Source organism: Sorex fumeus, unplaced genomic scaffold, assembly GCF_029834395.1.
Source record: "Sorex fumeus unplaced genomic scaffold, SorFum_2.1 ptg000030l, whole genome shotgun sequence".
In the NCBI taxonomy this organism is placed as follows: Eukaryota; Metazoa; Chordata; class Mammalia; order Eulipotyphla; family Soricidae; genus Sorex; species Sorex fumeus.
Window position 1 is genome coordinate 27,597,616 of NW_026606087.1, and position 20,535 is coordinate 27,618,150.

The 20,535-nt window shown below is 39.3% G+C and overlaps 1 protein-coding gene across 25 annotated transcripts in view; it reads right to left on the reverse strand.

Annotated features, from left to right (window-relative positions):
* Positions 1 to 20,535, reverse strand: part of DLG2 (discs large MAGUK scaffold protein 2) — a 1,600,462-nt gene that overhangs the window by 209,264 nt on the left and 1,370,663 nt on the right. The window contains exon 1 of one of the 25 annotated variants that reach the window (XM_056115970.1): positions 18,586 to 18,736. The exons of 22 other annotated variants lie outside the window; for them this stretch is intronic. The gene's annotated coding sequence lies outside the window, so the exon portion shown is untranslated. Of the gene's footprint in view, positions 1 to 18,060; positions 18,170 to 18,265; positions 18,409 to 18,585; positions 18,737 to 20,535 lie in introns of those variants that run through there. 2 more of the 25 variants (XM_056115968.1, XM_056115971.1) reach the window with 2 other exon arrangements.

The following is a 20,535-nucleotide window of genomic DNA, read 5'->3' on the forward strand; positions in this document are numbered from 1 at the left end:
TGGTTTTTGGGGAGGATTGGGAGAAGGGTACGGGTCATACCTGACAGTGTTCAGGGCTTATTTCTGGCTCTGTGCTCAGGGGTTACTCCTGGAACTACTGGGGGGTTGATGTGCTGTACTGGGGGTCAAACAAAGGTTGGTCTCGAACCAGGGAAGGAAGATCAAGTACCTTCCCTGCTGTACTGTCTCAACAGTCCCAATATACTCAATTCTCATAGTTCTCTGTTCATTTACAGATTTAGGGCTGCAGAAAACCTTTACTCTGGGGCCCAGAGAGATAGTGCAGCAGGTAAGATGCTTGTTTGCATGTGGCCACCCCAGGTTCCATCCCTGCCACTAGCCTGGGATGATCCCTGAGCACAGAAACAGGTAAACCCTGAGAACTGTAGGGTGTAACCCACCTACCTCCCAAAAAATTAAAATAACAAAAAATAAACCTTGGCTCAGGCAATGGCTTTCTGGAATTTTCAAGGTTTGAGAGCTTCGACCCTGAGACTTTCATTCCTCCAATATCTAGGCACCCCAATACTCCGAAACACATCACCATCTGATTATAATTCAAACTTCATTGTCTGTTTTTCTGGGTGGCTTAAAGTACCATAAATTTTGGTAAGAAGCTGAAGAAAACAACCATTCAATGGAGAGCAGTGTTTCTATGTTATAGCTAGAGAATTGAGGTGTATAGAGATATAATAACTTAGAATTATACAGCTAGCTATTCAGTGTCAGAACAGAGATTTGCCTAGACTGTTGAGCACCAAAAAGCTTTTGCTTTTTCATTCAGACACTATGCTCAGTGGGTATATCATACCACATTGCTGCCAAAATATTATTTTAGAGTTGAGTGTTGTTTTCACTATTTCTCCTGCTAGTGCACAAATGCAGCTAGGAACCTGATTGGAAAAGTACATAAATTGTCAGTACACAAGTTGTCAGTAAATACATTTAAGATCCAGCAAGCTAAGGCAAGATACCCATATGACTAGAGTGCGAGATATTCAATAAGTTAACAAATGAATGAAATGAAACATCATTAGTTTTGTATATCCTGAAGTTCCACTGCAGTTTTATGTTTTGCCTTAGGGGTCAATTTAGTCATATACTACTTGTAGCTAAGTAATTTCATTAACCTTAATGCCAGGATACCTTTATAATTCAACACAGTAACAATACTGCCCCCAACATTGATTTTGCTTGAGAAACCTCAGTTGTCATTGTTGAGAGAGAGAGGGGGGGAGAGAGAGAGAGAGAGAAAGAGAGAGAGAATTATCCATTCCTACTTTCCAAATTTAAAGGTACCAAAACCTACTTCTGCTGGCATGCAGTATTTAAGTGTACATTTGCAACCAGCCTAATCTGGCCTTTCATTCTGACTCTTGCCACTTACTAGACGAAATCTAAGCACGTTGATTCTGTCACCTTAGTACCCTCATTTATATAATAGTGTCAGTGATATTTTTGATGTGCTATTATAAGACTGATGACAGAAAGCACCAAGCACAGCAACTGGCTGCAGGTATAAATTCACTGAGAGAAAAGGCTGTTGCTATCCTAAATACTGCCTAAGACTGTGATGCTACCTACAGACTGATATCCAGTAGGCTTCTCCACGTTAATCTACACTGTCACTGTCACTGTCCTCCCGTTGTTCATCGATTTGCTCGAGCGGGCCAAGTAACGTCTCCATTGTGACAATTGTTACTGTGTTTGGCATATCGAATACGTCACGGGGAGCTTGCCAGGCTCTGCCTTGCGGGCGAGATACTCTCAGTAGCTTGCCGGGCTCTCTGAGAGGGGCAGAGGAATCGAACTCGGGTTGACCATGTTGGCTGCATGCAAGGCAAACGCCCTACCGCTGTGCTACTGCTCAAGCCCATTAATCTACAAGAATATCTAATACCAAAATTTGTAGTGGGGGGGAGGGCAGCGTCATATCCAGAAGTGCTTAGGGCTTACTCCTAGCTCTGTGCTCAGAGATTAATCCAGGCATTCTCAGGACATTATCTATCATGCTGGGGTCAAACTAGGGTTAGCTGCATGCAAGGCAAGTGCCTTAACTCTTTCCATTTCTCTGGCCTCGCTAGCCCCGAATTACGAAGAAATCCTAGTCCTATTTTTCACATTTGTAATTGTACTACCAGAGAAATTGTATAATTACAAAGACTGGAGTGTCGACATATAACTTTTGTACATTCACTGTGTGTGGTGCCCTTGGATGGAGAGAGTGGGAATAACTGGCACACAGTAGGTGGAGCAGAGTCATCATACCTCACCTTTCCCTAATGAGAGAATCTAGGTTTAAGCTCACTAGATGATTCTGGGGGTGGACAGGTAGAATTGGTGCCTTCTGCATGCCAAGAGGTAGCAGTCAAAGCTGTAGAGATGAATGAGGTCAGTTGTGATTCCCACCAAGAGGACTCTGCTGTACTTGCACGATGTCGTATTTGCTGCTTTTATCCATAAAATGAAGCGTTCGTGGCTTCTTTATTTTTTATGTGATAGTTTCCAGATTTTTGTTCTCCAAATGGTTACTTTAAAATACCTTTAATTATTTTACTATAACTAGAAGCTTAACATGACTGCAATACAGGGACTCCTGTACTGAACGGGATATTATATCATGCTCTGAGAAGAACTAACAGTTGAGAGGATCATAACTTTTCCAAAATCAGATAATCAATAGGTGAAAGGGTCACAATTCAAAGTCAGAGCTTCAAACATCTCTGGAAGAGTCCTTCAACATATAAATATAGATGAAGAATAAAATGATCATTTATTCTTTCATTTACTCTCCAACAAGATCTAAAGCAACAAAATCCTCTAATTCCATCCCTGTTTTACTACAATAAAAAAAACGTTATGATAAAGACATACTGGAATTGGCTGGGATAGGTGTCTACCTACTATGTTTATTTGAACATATGTTTCTACCTTTGGGCTGGAGCAATACCACAGCGGGTAGGGCGTTTGCCTTGCACACAGCCTAACCGGGTTAGATTCCTCCACCTCTCTCGGAGAGCCCGGCAAGCAACAGAGAACATCTCGCCTGCACTGCAAAGCCTGGCAAGCTCCCCATGACATATTCAATATGCCAAAAACAGTAACAACAAGTCTCACAATAGAGATGTTACAGGGTTTGAGCAAATCAATGATGAACAACGGGACATTGCTACAGTATCTACCTTTCAATAATTAAAGTTGCTCGTATCAAAAGTTGAAATAATGAAAAGTTGCTTGTATCAAAAGTTGAAATAATTAAAAAAGAAAAATATAATAGTGATTAATTCAAAGAATTAATTTCTTAAATTTTGGGGGCAGATAGTTCAGGGGTTAAGTTCTATCAAATTTTAATATAGACTAAAGATAACTTATAATAGTAATTACTACTTGTACATTACACCCAATGAGACTTTAAAGTGCATTTATTAATTAGCTCTCTGAAACAAAATTATCACGATTTATATAAATAAAAGAGCAACACTTAAAGATTTAAAATTTTAAATCTTCAGTCAGTAATTATGTTAAAGATACAAATCATGTTCTCTTGCTAATGAAGCATTTCCACTTTTGGAAGGAAAATGATCATTCTGTTTATAAATGCTTTATAATCTTTAGTGGTCTTAATGGCATATTTGGCATAGAAATTCATATAACATAGAGACACATAAACGTACATGCATGAAGAAAAGAACACTTTCCAAGGGGTGCAAGTCCTAGAATATTTCTTTATAGATTTTTCAGCTGAAGCATATTCACATGAATTTGCCTCTATACATCACTTTCTGAATTGAAATGTCATCGAAGTAAGAATCTTAGTTTGTGATAGGTTAACAGAAATGAGTAAACAAAAACCATGTCTTGTTCAAAATTTCAAAAAGAACTCAATCCAATTGACAGAAAATAAACACAAGTATTAGAGTTCTACTTTAAATTATTTGACTTCTCAATTTATAGTGCATTGATGTGAGACTTGGTAGATGTAGGATCTATTCCATGCAAGTCAACGAGCTTATCCTCTTGGAGTCAGGAATCATTTATTGTCCAGTGAATTTCAATGCATATCTAAGATAAACATGTTCAATTGACTGCTACATTTCCTAGTAGTCTTGCAAGACTTTGTAGAAACTTATTTATTTAGTTACTGTGCTTTATCATACCTGGGCTGACTCTGTCACTGTCACTGTCCCCCCGTTGTTCATTGATTTGCTCGAGAGGGCCCAGTAATGTCTCCATTGTAAGACTTGTTGTTACTGTGTTTGGCATATCGAATACATCATGAGTAGCTTGACAGGCTTTGCCATGCGGGCGAGATACTCTCTGTAGCTTGCCGGGCTCTTCGAGAAGGGTGGAGGAATCGAACCCAGCTCAGCCAGGCCAGCAGCGTGCAAGGCAAACGCCCTATCATTGTGCTATCACTCCACATCATAAATGAAGCAAATACTAATAAGAGACCAGAGGAAGGAGTAAAAGAAAGCAGTGAAACAAGAAGTGATATCCATTGACATCAACTGAGCTCCTATTGTTTTCAGGCTGGATGGCAAGCTCCCTGTGGCGTATTTGATATGCCCAAAACAGTAACAATAACGGGTCTCATTCACCTAACCCTGAAAGAGCCTCCAATATGGCACTGTTGGGAAGGATGAGTAAGGAGAGGCTGCTGCAATCTCAGGGAGGGACGAATGGAGATGTTACTGGCGACTGCTTGAGCAAATCAGTGAACAATGGGATGACAGTGATACAGGGATGGTAGGTCATAGACATATAGAAAGAAAAATAACACCTTCCACTGCAAGCTTTATATCTCTATACTCAGTAATTATTATTAAACACTATTGTACACAGTTTTATATATTACATATATAATTTATTTGTAGCTAATTATCAGGAAACATATCTGTACCACAAAAGGAAGCAAGCCTTTTTGATTTCCCTCACACAGACATAGTCATAAAATTCTAAATTTGTGTGGTGGTAGATATAGATATTTAATTGAAAAAAATAGCAATCTATGGGATGGGGAGAAACTACAGTGGGTAAGGTCCTTGCCTTGCATGCAGCTGACTTGGGTTCCATCCCTGACACTGTGTAGGATCCCCTGAGTGCTGTCAGGAGTGCTGGCAGAGAGCTGAGTAAGGCTTGAGCACAGCTGGGTGTGGTTCACCCTCCACCCCAAAAAGCAAACTCCATATGGTCTGTGAAACAAGTTCTTTAGGAGATGCAATATGCTCAACCATGGCTTTATGAAGTCATCTCACTGAACTGAACAACTTGTAGCTGTGTATTTCTGATGGTTCATTTAAAAAATTTACATTTTTAAAAACTTTAAAAATAAAGTTTAAAAAATATATATAAAGAATTTTGAAGGACAGATGGATTTCTTTCTATATCATTAGACATTCATGCCAAAATTTTAATAGAGAAAAAAAGTGGCAATATAAGTAAATTAATATGCCCATAATAGCATACTACTGAGGAATGATTTGATTATTTTTTTTCCTTAGATGATAAAAACGAGGCAGTTTTTGTTTACCTTGGTTTCCTCAGTATAGCTTTGTGCAAAGCAAGAACATTGACTAAATCACCTAGCAAACTTCATTCTAGTCTTTTGATCACATTTTAAAATTTTCTACTCTCTTATGAGCACAATTTCTATTAGTATAAAATAAGTTCCTGAAAAAGACCAAATAGTGTTTCTAGGATTTTAACAAGAAAACTGAACTACTATAAATTTAAAAGTAAAATTAGATTCTGATAACTAAAACTTAAAAATTGTTTCACATGGAAGGAAAATGTTTTGATTTAACTTTCTTATCTCCCTGACAATGAAATAAATTGGAAATGTCGCTATATTTGTTGCTATCTTAAACTAATTAAGAATAAGTCCTCATAACCTGGCCTTTTATGAATATCAAATTCACTTGTATTAATTATCTAGTTTCACTAATGCTGCTGCATTCTTGACTTTCTGTGGTGGGCAGCAATTGACATTGTCCAAGATTTCAAGTATCATAGAATCGAATTTTTTTTCTTGAGAATGAGGTGGAAGTAAGGAATGAAGGTATGGACACTGCTTGACCCACAGGTCCTGACTGAGAACTATGAAGCCTGTATTCAATCATTTTTCTTTCTTTTTTAAATTTTTTTGATTTACTTTTTTATCTTTTTGGGTCACACCTGGCAATGCACAGGGGTTACTCCTGGCTCATGCACACAGGAATTAGTCCTGGCAGTGTTTAGGGGACCATATGGGGTGCTGAGGATCAAACTTGGGTTGGCCAGATGCAAGGCAAACGCCCTACCCACTGTGCTATCGCTCCAGCCCCACCAATCATTGTTCACGTTTTGGACCTTCTTTTGAGTCAGTCAATGAGAAGATAAAGAAAAATATCCATCCTTACTAATAATCTCCTTTTGGTGATGGCGACCCACATAAACAGATAATTAGGCAACATGCCTGAGCAGATGGGGTAACAGAAAAGAGACAGAACCTGGTGGTGAATGTGGAAGATAGCAAACAAATACTGCTTGCTTCCTATTTCTTTTCTTTGATTATTTTCTCTATATAACTATTTCAATCCTTATATCTAGGTGTTAGCGATAGCACAGCAGGTAGGGCGTTTGCCTTACAAGCGGCCAACATGGCTGACCCGAGTTCGATTCCTCCGCCCCTCTCGGAGAGCCCGGCAAGCTACTGAGAGTATTCGATATGCCAGACACAGTAACAACAAAGTCTCCAATGGAGACGTTACTGGGCCCGCTTGAGCAAATCGACGATCAACAGGAGGGCCTTTACCTTTACCTTATTATCTAGATTATTATTATAATTATTATTGTTATCTCTCAACACAAAAATGAGCATGAAGTTCTATTGCATATTTAGCATGACTCACAGTCACGGTCCCACGGTCCTCCCGTTGTTCATCGATTTGCTCGAGCGGGCCCAGTAACATCTCCATCATGAGACTTGTTGTTACTGTGTTTGGCATATTGAATGCATCACAGGTAGCTTGCCAGGCTCTGCTGATTTAGCATGACTAAATTATTTATTTATTTAAATCCTAAATACTCCTCCAAATGTCATGGTACATTTCTAAAAAAATAAGGACCATTTATTAAAATACCATGTACTATGGGTAGGACCATGTATGGTGGGTTAAGACCCATTATTTGCCAATATTGTATCTAACATTCAGCTAGTGTTAAAATGTCTAATTGTCAGGCAGAGATAGTATCGCAGGTATGGTGCTTGCCTTATATGTGGCCGACCTGGATTCAATCTCTGGCATCGCATATGACCCCCAACAAGAGGGGTCCTTGAGTGAGCAAAGAGCCAGGAAAAACCTCTGAACACCACTGGATAGGGTTCCAAAACAAACAAACAAAACATTTATAATTGTCTCATGAATACCACAAGTTGTCTTTATTTTTACCTTCCTGCCCTGTACACTGTATCCTGCCCCTAGGCTGCAGGTTGGGACCAACTTCTTCTGTCTAAACTCCAAACCTAAAACCACGTTAGATGCATTGCATACACCTCTCACACAGCGTCTGGCGGGAGTTGGGGGGTGGGGTGGAGTGGCAGGGGAAGCGGCAAGTGGAATGTCACATTCCTATTTCTCAGAGAGTATGCAGCCTTAATTCTCAGTGAACTTCAGAATAACTAGTTCAAAATCCCTTGGTCATGCTCAAACAACACTGCACGGTAAGGAAAATAATATGAAAAGATTAGTATTAGTAGCCTTCTGGTATAAACAACTGGACAGATTAGTTCTCAAGTAACTGGGAATGTAGACCCCCACCATTAACATCTATGAAACTCAGAGAACAAGGAGGAAACAAAGGACTTTGTGCAGTCAAGACGGGGACAGAAAACCAGAAACGCTTAACATTTCTGAGCATGAATTGTCTTTTTTAAAAACAACTGTTTGGGGACCAGAGCGATAGTACAGTGGGTAGGGTGTTTGCCTTGCATTTGGTTGACCAGAGTTCAATTCCCGGCATCCCATATGGTCCCCCAAGCACCACCAGGAGTAATTCCTGAGGGCAGAGCTAGGAGTAACCCCTGAGCATCTCTGGGTTTGACCCAAAAAGAAAAAAAAAAAACCAACTGTTTCAACTGTTCCAACTGTTTAAATGTGCACCTAATAATACTTGTTAATTAAAATTACTTTGTCTTTCAAGTGTTTATCTTGTATCTTTTTATTTTTTCTTTCTTATTGTTGGAAAAGTCTGAATTTAAAAATGTAAGTGGGAGATACAATATAGAATAGGGTCTCTGGGAAAGAAATCTAGAAAAACGGGGTGTGAGGAACAAAAATAATACTGCAGACACTGGAACCTTTCTCGTTTTTTTTTTAAAAAAATACAAATTCTATGTAAATTTTATTTTAGAAACACTAACTTCTAATCACTAACCTTTACAAATGTATTTGCAATCTAGCAAATTTCTATACCATCTTCAAGATTCAGTTCCGGAATTATTCCTTTCTTAACCCAATTTTGTCTCGATCTTTCATTGAATTATGTGTTACCTGGTATGCATCAATTAACTAGTATTTATGAGCACCAATATTTTGTTGTGGTTGAGGTTGAAATGCTGGCACAGGGGATAAATATGAAAAACATGCCTGCTCTTAAAAAAAATTCTCTGGAGGGCATACAGGCAAGGAAGAATGTGATATCATATTCGATCTGCAAATTTACTTCTTTTCAGCTACTTTAGTCACAGCAAGTACATGTTCATTATTGTGTTAAGAGATAAAATGGTGGGAAAAGCTAGAAACAGATTTATTATAAAATCATTCATGAAAAACTTGTCCTTTCATTTATTATTTTTTTTAAAAAAAAGCAAGACTTTATCAATAGGCTGAATACTTAGACAATGTGCTTTGCTGCTTTTTCTAATGTTCTTATGTGATGCAGAGGTCATAAAAATAGTTGATGTTGGAGACTTCAATAATCAAATTATAATGAATTTAGCTAGTTACCTATTACTCACATTTCTACTCTTATATTACTATTTAAGCAACCAAAGAAAGCAATATAAAAATATATTACCCAGTCATATATTAAAATAATGGTCTTGACTGAGGAAGGTCCCCAAACACTCTATCATTCACTTAAATGCTGTCAATATTTTCTGGATTTTACTTTGGGGCATTAAAACAAAAATTTTATATCTTAATATTCATTATGTCAGCATCTAACATAGACTCTTGCATATGATGTACAAGAATACATAACACATAAAATTTTCTAACACTGTCTATCTGTGTGGTCAAGCTTTTATTTACTGCTCTCTGATGAGTGCTGATATGAGAGATAAATATAATAAAGTGGAAGTGAACAAACAGAAAAGGCAGCTATTATTTCTTAAACAAAATAATTTTCATTCTGCTTTGCCCTCTATCCTTGCCCTATCCAAATCCCTCATCAATCTTTCCAGACAATCTCAAAGAGTTTCTTTTAATGTCTCTTTAAAAGAATCTTACAGGACTAAATCTTAAACATCTTAGTAGTTATTACACATTGTTTCCTTGTCTGAATAATACTCTTCTCTATTATAGCCTTAAGTCATTAAAAACTACCATGAGGTTTATGTCGAAATATTTAGCAATTAGCGTGCCATCCCTGACACTTAGTCAGATACAAACGAGAAAGCCCCGGCATGGGACACTCTGGGGGCCCAGCAAGAATGTAAGTGAGTGCCTGAGTTTACTTGTGAGTATAACGAGAATTTCAATGTTGCAAGAACTGCAAGTGTTAGATGCAGTTGCGAGTATCAGGGCTTGTCGCTTAGTATCTCCTATTTGTCAGAAGCTCAGAACACCAGTGAGGTGAGAAATTCAGCAAAGAAACTGTTTCATTTTCTGTTTTCTACCCCTAAGGGGAAACTTAAAAAAAATTGAAGACATGGGTGATAGCAGAAAAGGCTCATGAAAACAGTTTCATGCAGTCTGACATCCGGTTCCTGGCACGACTTCCAACCCCAAGCACTGTCAGAAGCAACGCTTGAGCACCAAGTCAGGACTAGTCCCGGAGCTCTGCCAGGGTTTGGTTCACAAACCAAACGCCAGATCAACTAAAACAAACAAAACCACTTTATCTGGCTTGTATCACGGGGGGAAAGAAGCAATGCCACCAGAAAATGGCATTTTAAAAAAATTATTGGATGACACAGGTGCTTTTAAATCAACATAATTAATCAATATTCCCCTGGTTGCAGCTGATTCTCCTCTGCACTGAAGAGCTGTTTACTCAGAAGAGGAAGATTTTAGAGGCACTGAGAGCATTTTCTATAGTTGCTGCATAATTTTCTGCCTCTGGATGTTTTCTGGGTTTGTGGGTTTGTGTCGGGTTCCTCACTAATACACCTGGGCAGAGACCACTTACCGATGTCTGCTGGCACAATTTCTGAACAGATTTTTCAGAAGAGGTATTGGCAAGAGTAAATGTACTTTGATTCTGAGTATTGCCATATTGAGTGTACTTTGGAAATAAGCCAGACGAATGAGTATTTCGGAACATGTTCATTCGGTAGGTAGGTTGATAGCATTGAGACAGACTTGGTGAGTCAAAGAGAAACGTTTACTATTGCATTTGGATGCCAGAAAATGGTGAACAGCATTACCACTCTCCTATAAAAAGTCAATGAGAATTTTGTCACTTCCTCTTTTGTGCTGCAAAACTGGGAAGGTGGGGGAATACATCCAAAAGCATAACTCATAAAATTTGGAGTCAGATGTTTTGTGGAAAGAGGTTATCAAGCTGATTCAGTACAATCTTATCCAAGAGTATTTAATTTCCTCAACACAAAAAACCTAGTGTTACCTCAGGCTAAAGAACTGAAGAACCTATAAATTATATAAACTGTGAATAATACAAGGCACCAAAATTAAGTCTAATTTTTCTGTGGAGCATTAATACTTGTTCAAAAAATATTTTGTGAAGTATATCTTATTCCAATGCTTTACACACTACCAATGGGAAACATATCTATTCAAAATGAAACTCCATTTGTCTTGTATAATTTTTAGCATCATATTCATGACCTCAAATTTCAAATAAATTTGCTGTGGCTTCTGCAATAGGGTTAATGTAAAGATAAGAAGAGAACACTGACATCATTGGTTTTTATGACTGCTAACAACTTTTTTTGCTCTGCCTAGAAGCCTTTTTTTTTAATCTTCCGGGAAACTCCTATTTTTCAGGGAAATAAATTTAAAGACATGTTTCATTATAGAGTGCATCTCATTTTGGTTATGCTACTCATGAATTTTAGTGACACCTGCATATTTTGCATTTCATATGTAAATTGAAGATGAATGTTGACTGCTTTGACAGCATCCATTACCACCAATATCCCTTCCCTTCAGCAACATTTCATTGAGCAATTCATAAGGTCATAGACCTTAATTCTACCCGCAACTTCAGAATAAGGCACCATTCTCAAGACTTCTACTGGCTGAATATAATTAATAAAAGAAATTGTCAAGGCACTATTAGCAATTATTCTGAGACCATGAGGGTAGTTAGTCTTAGGTTACAGCTAGTATTAATATTAGGAGCATGACAAACCAAAAGAAATGGATCTTTTGGGAATTATAGGAAAAGACCTCTTACTGCTGGCTTTGCTGCTCTATTTTTAGGATACAATCATCGATGCATTGGTCTTTATTAGATTCCCCGCAAATGAAAGCAACATTACATGCCACTCACAGCAGAGCAGAAGTCACCTGCATTGGCACTGTGAGCTCTGATATCCATTTATCTCAAGTTATGAAGTCCCTCATTGAAATATTGCCCTCCCGTTGATCATCGATTTGCTCGAGCGGGCCCAGTAACGTCTCCATTGGAGACTTTGTTGTTACTGTGTCTGGCATATCAAATACTCTCGGTAGCTTGCCGGGCTCTCTGAGAAATATGAAATATTATGGATTTTCATCTCTGTAATATCAGCAACTAATACAGCATCTGACATATATAGTGCATGAAAATATAAATTAATAATATATAATCAAACAAAAATCGTATTCCAGATTTTTCAGACAGAAAACATTTTAACAGATATTTTGCATATTTTCTGTTTTGATTTTTGACTTAACTTAGATCATTCACAACAGTCACTTCATATCTGAATTCAATACGTTAAAATATCTTCTCTATTTTTTCTGTGAATGATAAGAGTTGATTTTATTTTTTAAAAAAAGCTCAAGTGATACACAAAGCATAAAAAATATAAAATTCAACAATCTATCACCACCTTATGTATACACTATTAAGAGATATTTTCCTGTAGGGTATATATATATATATATATATATATATATATATATATACTATTAGGAGGTATTTTCCTGTAGGGTTTATGTGGAGCATTTGTTTTTCACTTGTCTTTTGTTCATTTTTAAATCTATCTATACTATTCCCATTACCAAATCTAAACAAAATAAATGTGGCACTTGCCTTAGTCTTCAGAGCTTAACTATCATTTTAAATTGAGTTACCATTATACATAAGCATACTACACACTAACTATAGATGGTGCCTGATTCACATACATGAGAGACAAATTATTTACTGTCTTGTGAATTGTCTCAGTTAAATATTCCCAACATCTTGAGATTTAAATTACTGTCTTTTCTTTATAACTGAGGAACGAAGGTCACAAAATTAAGTATCAGAGAATACTAAGATATGTGCTGCCTTTCCATTCAGAAAAAATTATTTATAAATAATAAAAAATAAGTAACACAAAATTAAGTTTCACTGTTACTTGAGTAGTAGTTTTCACTGTGCTAAGAAATAATTAAAATGACCCCTTATGTGTTTTGATGATTACAGAATTTTGCTAACAGAACTCATAGCTGTTAATTCTTTTCAGGTGGACCGTAGCACTGTAGCAATGTCCTCCCATTGTTCATCAATTTTCTCGAGCAGGCCCAGTAATGTCTCCATCGTGAGACTTGTTACTGTGTTTGGCATATTGAATACCTCACGGGTAGCTTGCCAGGCTTTGCCCTGCGGGCAAGATACTCTCGGTAGCTTGCCGGACTCTCTGAGAGGGGCGGAGGAATCGAACCCAGCTCGGCTCAGCCGGCTGCACGCAAGGCAAACACCCTACCGCTGTGCTTTCGCTCCAGCCCCAAAAACATTATGCAAGGTAAAGCAAGTTAGAGTGAACAACTATATATTTTATGACTCTACTTATACGGAAATTTTAGAAAAGAAAAGGTTGCGGAGATAAGAACCAGATGAATAATTGGCTGGACTGGTGCACATTGTTGCCAAATACAGCACGATGTGAAAAGAGGATGGGGCATTGAACAGAAGAAGGTTTTGATATTGATGAAAGGACACAGAAAGTCAACAATTCCCAAGAAACAGCCTACATACAAGTCAGCATTTCGCTGGAATCATTAGAGTCCTGGTTATTAGTGAGTTACAACTGAATTATACCCTAGAAATGAGAAAAGAGCACCTGAAATTAACCATGTTTCTTTTTTCCTGAGCATTCTTACATTCAAAGGGCATAAAAGACCTGTCTGAGAGCTTAAATCCTGCTAACTCCAAATTCTCTTTCCAAAGTCTGCCAATGTCTCTGCGGTAGAAGCCAAATACATATCTATCATTCATGGATCAGGCTGTTATCGATGACAAAACAGAATAAGAAAAGCTGAGATCTTCATACTTTTTGTTTGTTGGGGGCCACAACCTATGGCAATCAGAGGTTATTCCAGGATCTGTTATTATTATTCCTCCAAATTATTTTCACTCCTGGATTTGGGGAGCTTAGGGGGTGCCAGGGATCAAACCTAGGTCGGCTACATGCAAGACAAGTGCCTTACCCCTGTACTATCTCTCCAGATCCAAATCTTTGTACTTTAATCACTTTCCAGTTTAAGTGATTTCTTTTGGCTTAATGGGTGAAGGCCAAAACCAAAAGCAAACAAAAGCTACACAAAATGAACCCACCAGAATTTTTGCTTCACAACATGAAATATAGGTGAACAATCTTTAGTGCGGGCAAGGTTTGGTGCCTACCATTTCAGAGGGGACAAGAACACAAGTGGACACCCCCAGACCCGGTTACTCTCTCTAAGAGCTCCTCCCTGCAATTAAGAAAATAAAGCCCTTCTGTTCAAATATGTTGGCATCACAAATCACAGTCAAACTTTGATGAATGAAATCCCATCTTCTGGCCTCTACCTCTATGCAATTAATAGCCTCTTGGCTTTCTTTCACACTTAAGGGTGAGAACAAGTATGGCCATGAGAATTGAAAAGAAATTCTGGGACCCTCACTACCCAGTAAGTGATCTAAGATCATCTCTTGGACCAGACTGCTAAATTTGTTTGGTTTTTGTTTTATCATTTTAAGTCACAGCAGCGGTGCTCAGGCCTTACTCCAGGCTCTGAGCTCAGGGATCACTTCTGGTGAGGTTTGAGGGACTATCTTCGATGCCAGGGATAGAACCTGGGTTGGCCTCATGCAACGCAAACTCTTTACCCACTGTACTATATTGTTCTGGCCCCAGGTCAGAATGAATTAGAGTCAGAGGCATAGAAGAAATTTGTCCCTATCAAAGAAAGAAACAGATTCTGGTTAAGTTCTCAATCTTTGATTGAATTTCATGGTTATTATCTTTTCTAATTTCTTTTATATTCACTGTCACTGTCACTGTCACTGTCCTCATGTTGTTCATCGATTTGCTCGAGCGGGCCCAGTAACGTCTCCATTGTGACAATTGTTACTGTGTTTGGCATATTGAATACGTCACGGGGAGCTTGCCAAGCTTTGCCATGGGGGCGAGATACTCTTGGTAGCTTGCTGGACTCTCTAAGAGAGGTGGAGGAATAGAACTCAGGTCGGCCATGTTGGTCGGCACTTGCAAAGCAAATGCCCTACCTTCTGTGCTTTCGCTCAAGCCCTTTTATATTCATTTTTTTTTTTCTCATTGGGTCACAATTGGTGATGCAGGCTGGAGCGAAACTTGTGCTCAGGGAACCATATGGGATGCTGGGAGTCAAACCTGGATCGGCCGTGTGCAAGGCAAATGCCCTACCTGCTGTGCTATCACTCCAGCCCCTATATTAATTCTTTATTTTATTTTACTTATTTTTACCTTTTTTTTTTGGTTTGGGGGCCACTCCCAGCAGTACTCAGAATTTACCCATGGCTCTGTAATCAGGAATTACTCCTTTCAGTGCTTAGGGGACGATAGGCTTTGGCCTCTCATTCTAGATGTTATACTGGGATAAGAATGGGAAAACGTAATACTGACTGGCATAAAACAAAAAAATGAAAGAAAGGAAAATTCCCAGCTTCATTTTAAAAAGCTGCCTCTAAATATGGGCAAAGGTTAATATGTGGAGGGAAGAATAAAAAATATAGGGCTATGGGCCAAAATACAGGAAGAACCTACAAGACAATGGTAACAGTAGATGTGAAATTAGAGAAGTGTGAGTGTAAATACTAGTGCTGCATTAGAAGAGTTTAAATTTGTAGTATGTAAATGAACTCTTTTCTAATCTTGTTTCTCTGTTTGATAATGCAATTTAAGAGAACCTGTCCAGTAAGTTTTTGAAAAGGACTACATGAGAAAACACATTTAAATAATTTAATATAATGTCTATGATAGATTAAATTATATATAGTTTATAATAAGTTTAACAAGTCTCCCAATGGAGACATTACTGGTGCCTGCTCGAGCAAATCGATGAACAGCGGGAGGACAGCGCTACAGTGCTATTATAATAAGTTACTTTAATGCTATATCAATACTAGTATAAGGAACTAATCATAAGTAAGAAAATAATTTAGGAGGTTATGTATTATTGACATCAGTTGATTTCCACGCTTCCCATTTGAAATCAAGAGTATTCTCTGAAAATACCATTCTATGAATTACTTTAAAATGAACTGAAAGAGGATACGTTCATACTGCCTAGGTTTTCAAAACAAAAAGTAACAAGATTTTCGCTAAAAGGAGAGAAGACTAGTAGGAAAAATTTTAGACTATTAATGCTGTGTATCTCTTTCAAAATCAACATCAAAATGAATTAATATGTCTTTAAAAATTCAATGGATAAAATAACGACTCTTTGGTAGACAGAGTAATCCATCACCTAATGTAAACTTCTGAAATTTTCTCTCCCCCATTTTACAGATAAATATAGTGAGGCACAATCCAAGGCAATGCAAAGTGCCTGCTCTTTCACTTTACGTTCTTTGGAGACAGATCTCTGTCATCTCCTATAATATTACCTAGAGGAAGAAAGCAGTTCCAGCGATGCTCAGGGGACCGTGTGTTGCTGGGCAAATAGGATTCCTGTTTGCAAAGCTCGTGATCACCTTTAAGCTATACTTGTAGTCCATGAACCGAACCTTAAATAGTTTTATCACTGCCACCTTCCCAAAGGGAATTCCATGTGTCATGGAGGCAAATTGTTAATAGCTATTTGGATTTTAATCCTGTGCTCTCTGGGAAAGTTGTGCCACAGATATTTGTCTTGTCATAGATTTAATTGAGAATAACTCCTACTAAAATTTCTTTCGAGGCTATAAATACAGCTTTTCTCGGTGTGAAGAGGAGATTGAATAATCACCTCCAAATGCAAAAAAAAAAAAAAAACCACTGAACTGAACTAAGATCGGTAAATTGATTTCTTTCTCCATAAAGTCACACTGGATCAAAAGCCAGATACTGTTGTAAAATAAACTGGCCTCTGGCCTGCAACTTTTTAAAATATGCATACAATAAAATTCAAATTATATTACAGTACAGAGATACTTCATGGCTACGTAGAACTATCTCTATATAGTCATTTACCATAACTAGTATATTGTTCTTGGCACTAGGATATATGAACACTTTTAGGAACCTTTATTGTGCCCTGCAGGCTTTGAACTAGAAATAAGACAAAAGACAAGTTACAGACCCTTAGTGGGGCAGCTGCTTGTAGATCAGAAGCCAAGTCTCAGGTTACACACCCAGAAGTGCCAACCACAATACAGCACTCCTCTGTTCTTTAAGCAAACTTATTCAAAGAATGGAAAATACGGAAAAGCTATTTGTGGGCAGAAGAACTATGCCTGGGACATGTGCTCTTAGAAAAAGACATATTCCATATTACAAATTTGCCAAATTTGGACATCATTAGGAGATGTACTGAGAAAGAAAAAGTAACTTTATTAAAAGTGTAGTGTACCAATGACCAAATTGGGATGGGAGGGGTGTGAAAAGCCAAGTACAAAACTGAGCTTTAGTGGAAATAAAATATAGAGACTTTTTCAAAGATACGCCAACACAAGTTGCTTTCCCTCAAGATATAAAGTACATTCTTGTCAGAGAACACATTCTACATCTAAAGGGAAGCGTAATCGAAAACATGATAAATGCTTTGGACGGACAACTCGGAGTTCAGAAGACAGTAGCTCCTTGCTCGTGAAATAAAGCAAATGTCAACACTGCAGCTACAACAGCAACATTCAGAAAAATATCTTGCTATTTCTGTCCACGTAGAATATGCCATATGCACCCTAGTTAAATATGATACTGTGGGGAAAAAAAGAAAGAGAAGAAAAAGAAATGAAGGGGAAAAAAGCACATCAAGCTGTTCGTTTCTGAGATTTGGACAGAGGCTGAACCACAGAGCAGAAAGGAATCCAGGAAGTGCAGCTTTCACTCTTCTCTTCTGCAGAGGAAAGGACTTGAGCCTGACCAGGACTCAGCCTCACCGGTGCCAGCAGCCACGACCACAGAGAAACCTGCAGCATGCCCAGAGGAGGACCAAAACAGTCTCTGGTAATCCTTCACGGGCATAGGAAACTAGAGAGAATGATCCCCCCTAACAGATATGCAACAGCCCTGCTCTCTGCATTTGTCTGTCCTGCGGGTGCAGAGTACAGCTCTTTCATAAGAATCTAGCTTTATTATTTTTTTCTTCTACTCCCTTCCCCACATCATCAACAGGCATGCCAAATGTTAATCTCCTTGGATCTGGATCTTGTCCCACCCAGCAAAATGCAGAGACCACCACAGGACAGTCCAATACTCGCCAGTCACAATACTCCTCACCGCCAGAGTAACAATTATTCACAGTTCCCTTCACACAAAAGACTGCAATTTGAATCTTGCCTTGCAGAGCTTGAGCTCCTTTGGAGCTGGTAACCAGGCAAACAATCTGTTTTAAGATTTCCCGATCGCTGGGGAGGGCGGGCTGGGAGGGGGCTGGAGAGGACAGACAAACCACCCGGTACATACCTCCTTTTGGCAGCTCAAAAAAGGAATTCGTGACAGAGACTTGCTCTTTTCAGTGCTCACCAAACAAACGAAACTGACAGACTGAAACCGGAGAAACTTTAGCAAGCCCAGCAAGCAGCCTTCCAAGGATCCAGGTGAATAATTGATTTGCTGGGTTTTGTTTCATCTTTCAAGCTATTTTACTCATTAAAGGGAATTGTGGAATTTGTCAGGAGCCCAAACACTGACACACACTTCTGACACAAGTACATATTCCAAACTACAGATCGATTTGCCAACGCTCATTCAACAACGATTAGCTGCAAAGCCAGGCAACTTACCGAGCACAAAATTACTGGAACAAAGCAGGGAGGAGGCAGAAGGCAACACAGGCAGTTTCTCCGTCTCCTTGGTGGCAGGTTCTCCTGTCTGCCGGCCGATTCACACTTGCCTTTATAACTAAGACTCCACTGGCAGAACTCACTAGCAAAACCTGATGAATTATAAAGCAGCCCCTCCTAGACTCTCAGATTTTGCATCAAGGGGGGGGACCAGGCAGCATCCTCGCTCCCTGGATGCAAGGATTTCCTTACAACTCACACACATATCAGCCTGAGCAGCAGTGGCAGGAATTGTTTCGAATGTATCAGCAGGAACCGAGGAGGCATTTTCTCACCATCCGCATAGCACCCCAATCCTCCACTTGTTTTCCCCCACACCTTGTTAAGGTGGATCCACCCAACCCAGTGGCGGGTGGGGGTGGGGGAGGAAAAAATGGCAAAATGTGGAGACAAGCCCTTGTATTTCAGATGCACACACAGGGAGGCATAGTACTCGGTGAATTTTCACAGTAGTTCTGGAAGATGCCAGTCCTCAAGCATGCATACATTGCGGAGTACCAAACACTTCTACTCTCTAAACCGCCAGAAGAAGTATCAGGTAAAGTAAATTCAAACGAATCTCCAGAATTCAGAGATGCTGAAGTGACTTTTTCCAAACGAGGGAACACAAGGAGCATTGAGATGAAGTGGCTCAACACGCCTGCCTGCCGCACAGATGAGGAAGCTAAGAGAAAGGCAACGTGAACTACCAGATCTCACAGTTTCCAAGCATGATTTGGGATTGAACCCAAACCTGGTGTCAAGAAAGTTTCTTTGGGTGGAAGGGATAGTCCAGTGGATGAGATGATTGCCTGGCAGAGGTTGACCCGGCTTTGATGCCTGGCACCACATAGAGTTCCCAAGTCCAGTTAGGTGCGTTCGCTGAGCACAGAGCCAGGAGTAAGCCCCCACAGGGTTTGGCCCCAAAACAAACAAAGAAAGTCATTAGTCTATAGGGCTACCCAATAGCACAGACAACGTGAGTGTGTCAACATAATGGGGGCACTCCTCGGCGACTGCACACACCTCATCCTCTACAGTGTTTGTGGCCAGCCCAAGTCCCTGCCCATCACCCTGCAAAAGTGCTTGAAGTTGTCTTGTTACAGCTTAGCACCAACATCTCCCCCTTTTTGCCTAGGGCAAATTTTAGCCATCATAGCAAATTGGGCCGCTTGTTGTGCTGACTTCTAGTTTTGTACTGCTTAAACTTCTAATAAATTTATCAAACGCATAATGGTCAGTACAAGTAGCAGAACACCCATTCCTACAGATTCCCCCATCAATCACTTGATGCTAGTTACAGGGTTGAGGGAGCTTAGGCCATCAGAAATTCCTTGCCATATTTCTGGAGGTCCCAGATTAGGAAGATGGTCTTTAAAGATACCATGCATTTTACTTTGCAAGTCCAGAATCTTAGCTGTAATATTTTTATGTGTTAAGGGATTTTTATAACCTCTAAAGGCACCCATAGTGGCGTCATTCTGCACATCACTGAGGTGCATGTCTGTGTGCTGAGCAGTGTCTTCCAGAACCACACCGGACTTGTCCTGTGCCCACTGGTGGCAGCCTCCTGCAGGAGTGGGGCTGCCTTGACCACCTTCAGACCTCCTCAGTGCCTGCTCCCCTCTGCATTCAATCACAAGGGCCCTGATCCTTAGCACCCACCCCACCCCAGGCTGCTTTGCTAAGGTGCCCAGCTGGGTAAATTATTTTTATACTCCGGGTGTGACCTTTACATAGGAAAGCCTTAAAATGGGAAAACCTACAGAAACAGGATCATTGATTGATAAAAAAAAAAAACAATCATTAACAGGCAGATAGTGTGGAGGGGAGTGCCTGAATATTTCCTTTCTGACAAGGTTAAAACCTGTTTTGGTTAATAGACTATTAACACTCATTTGCCTGGTGGTT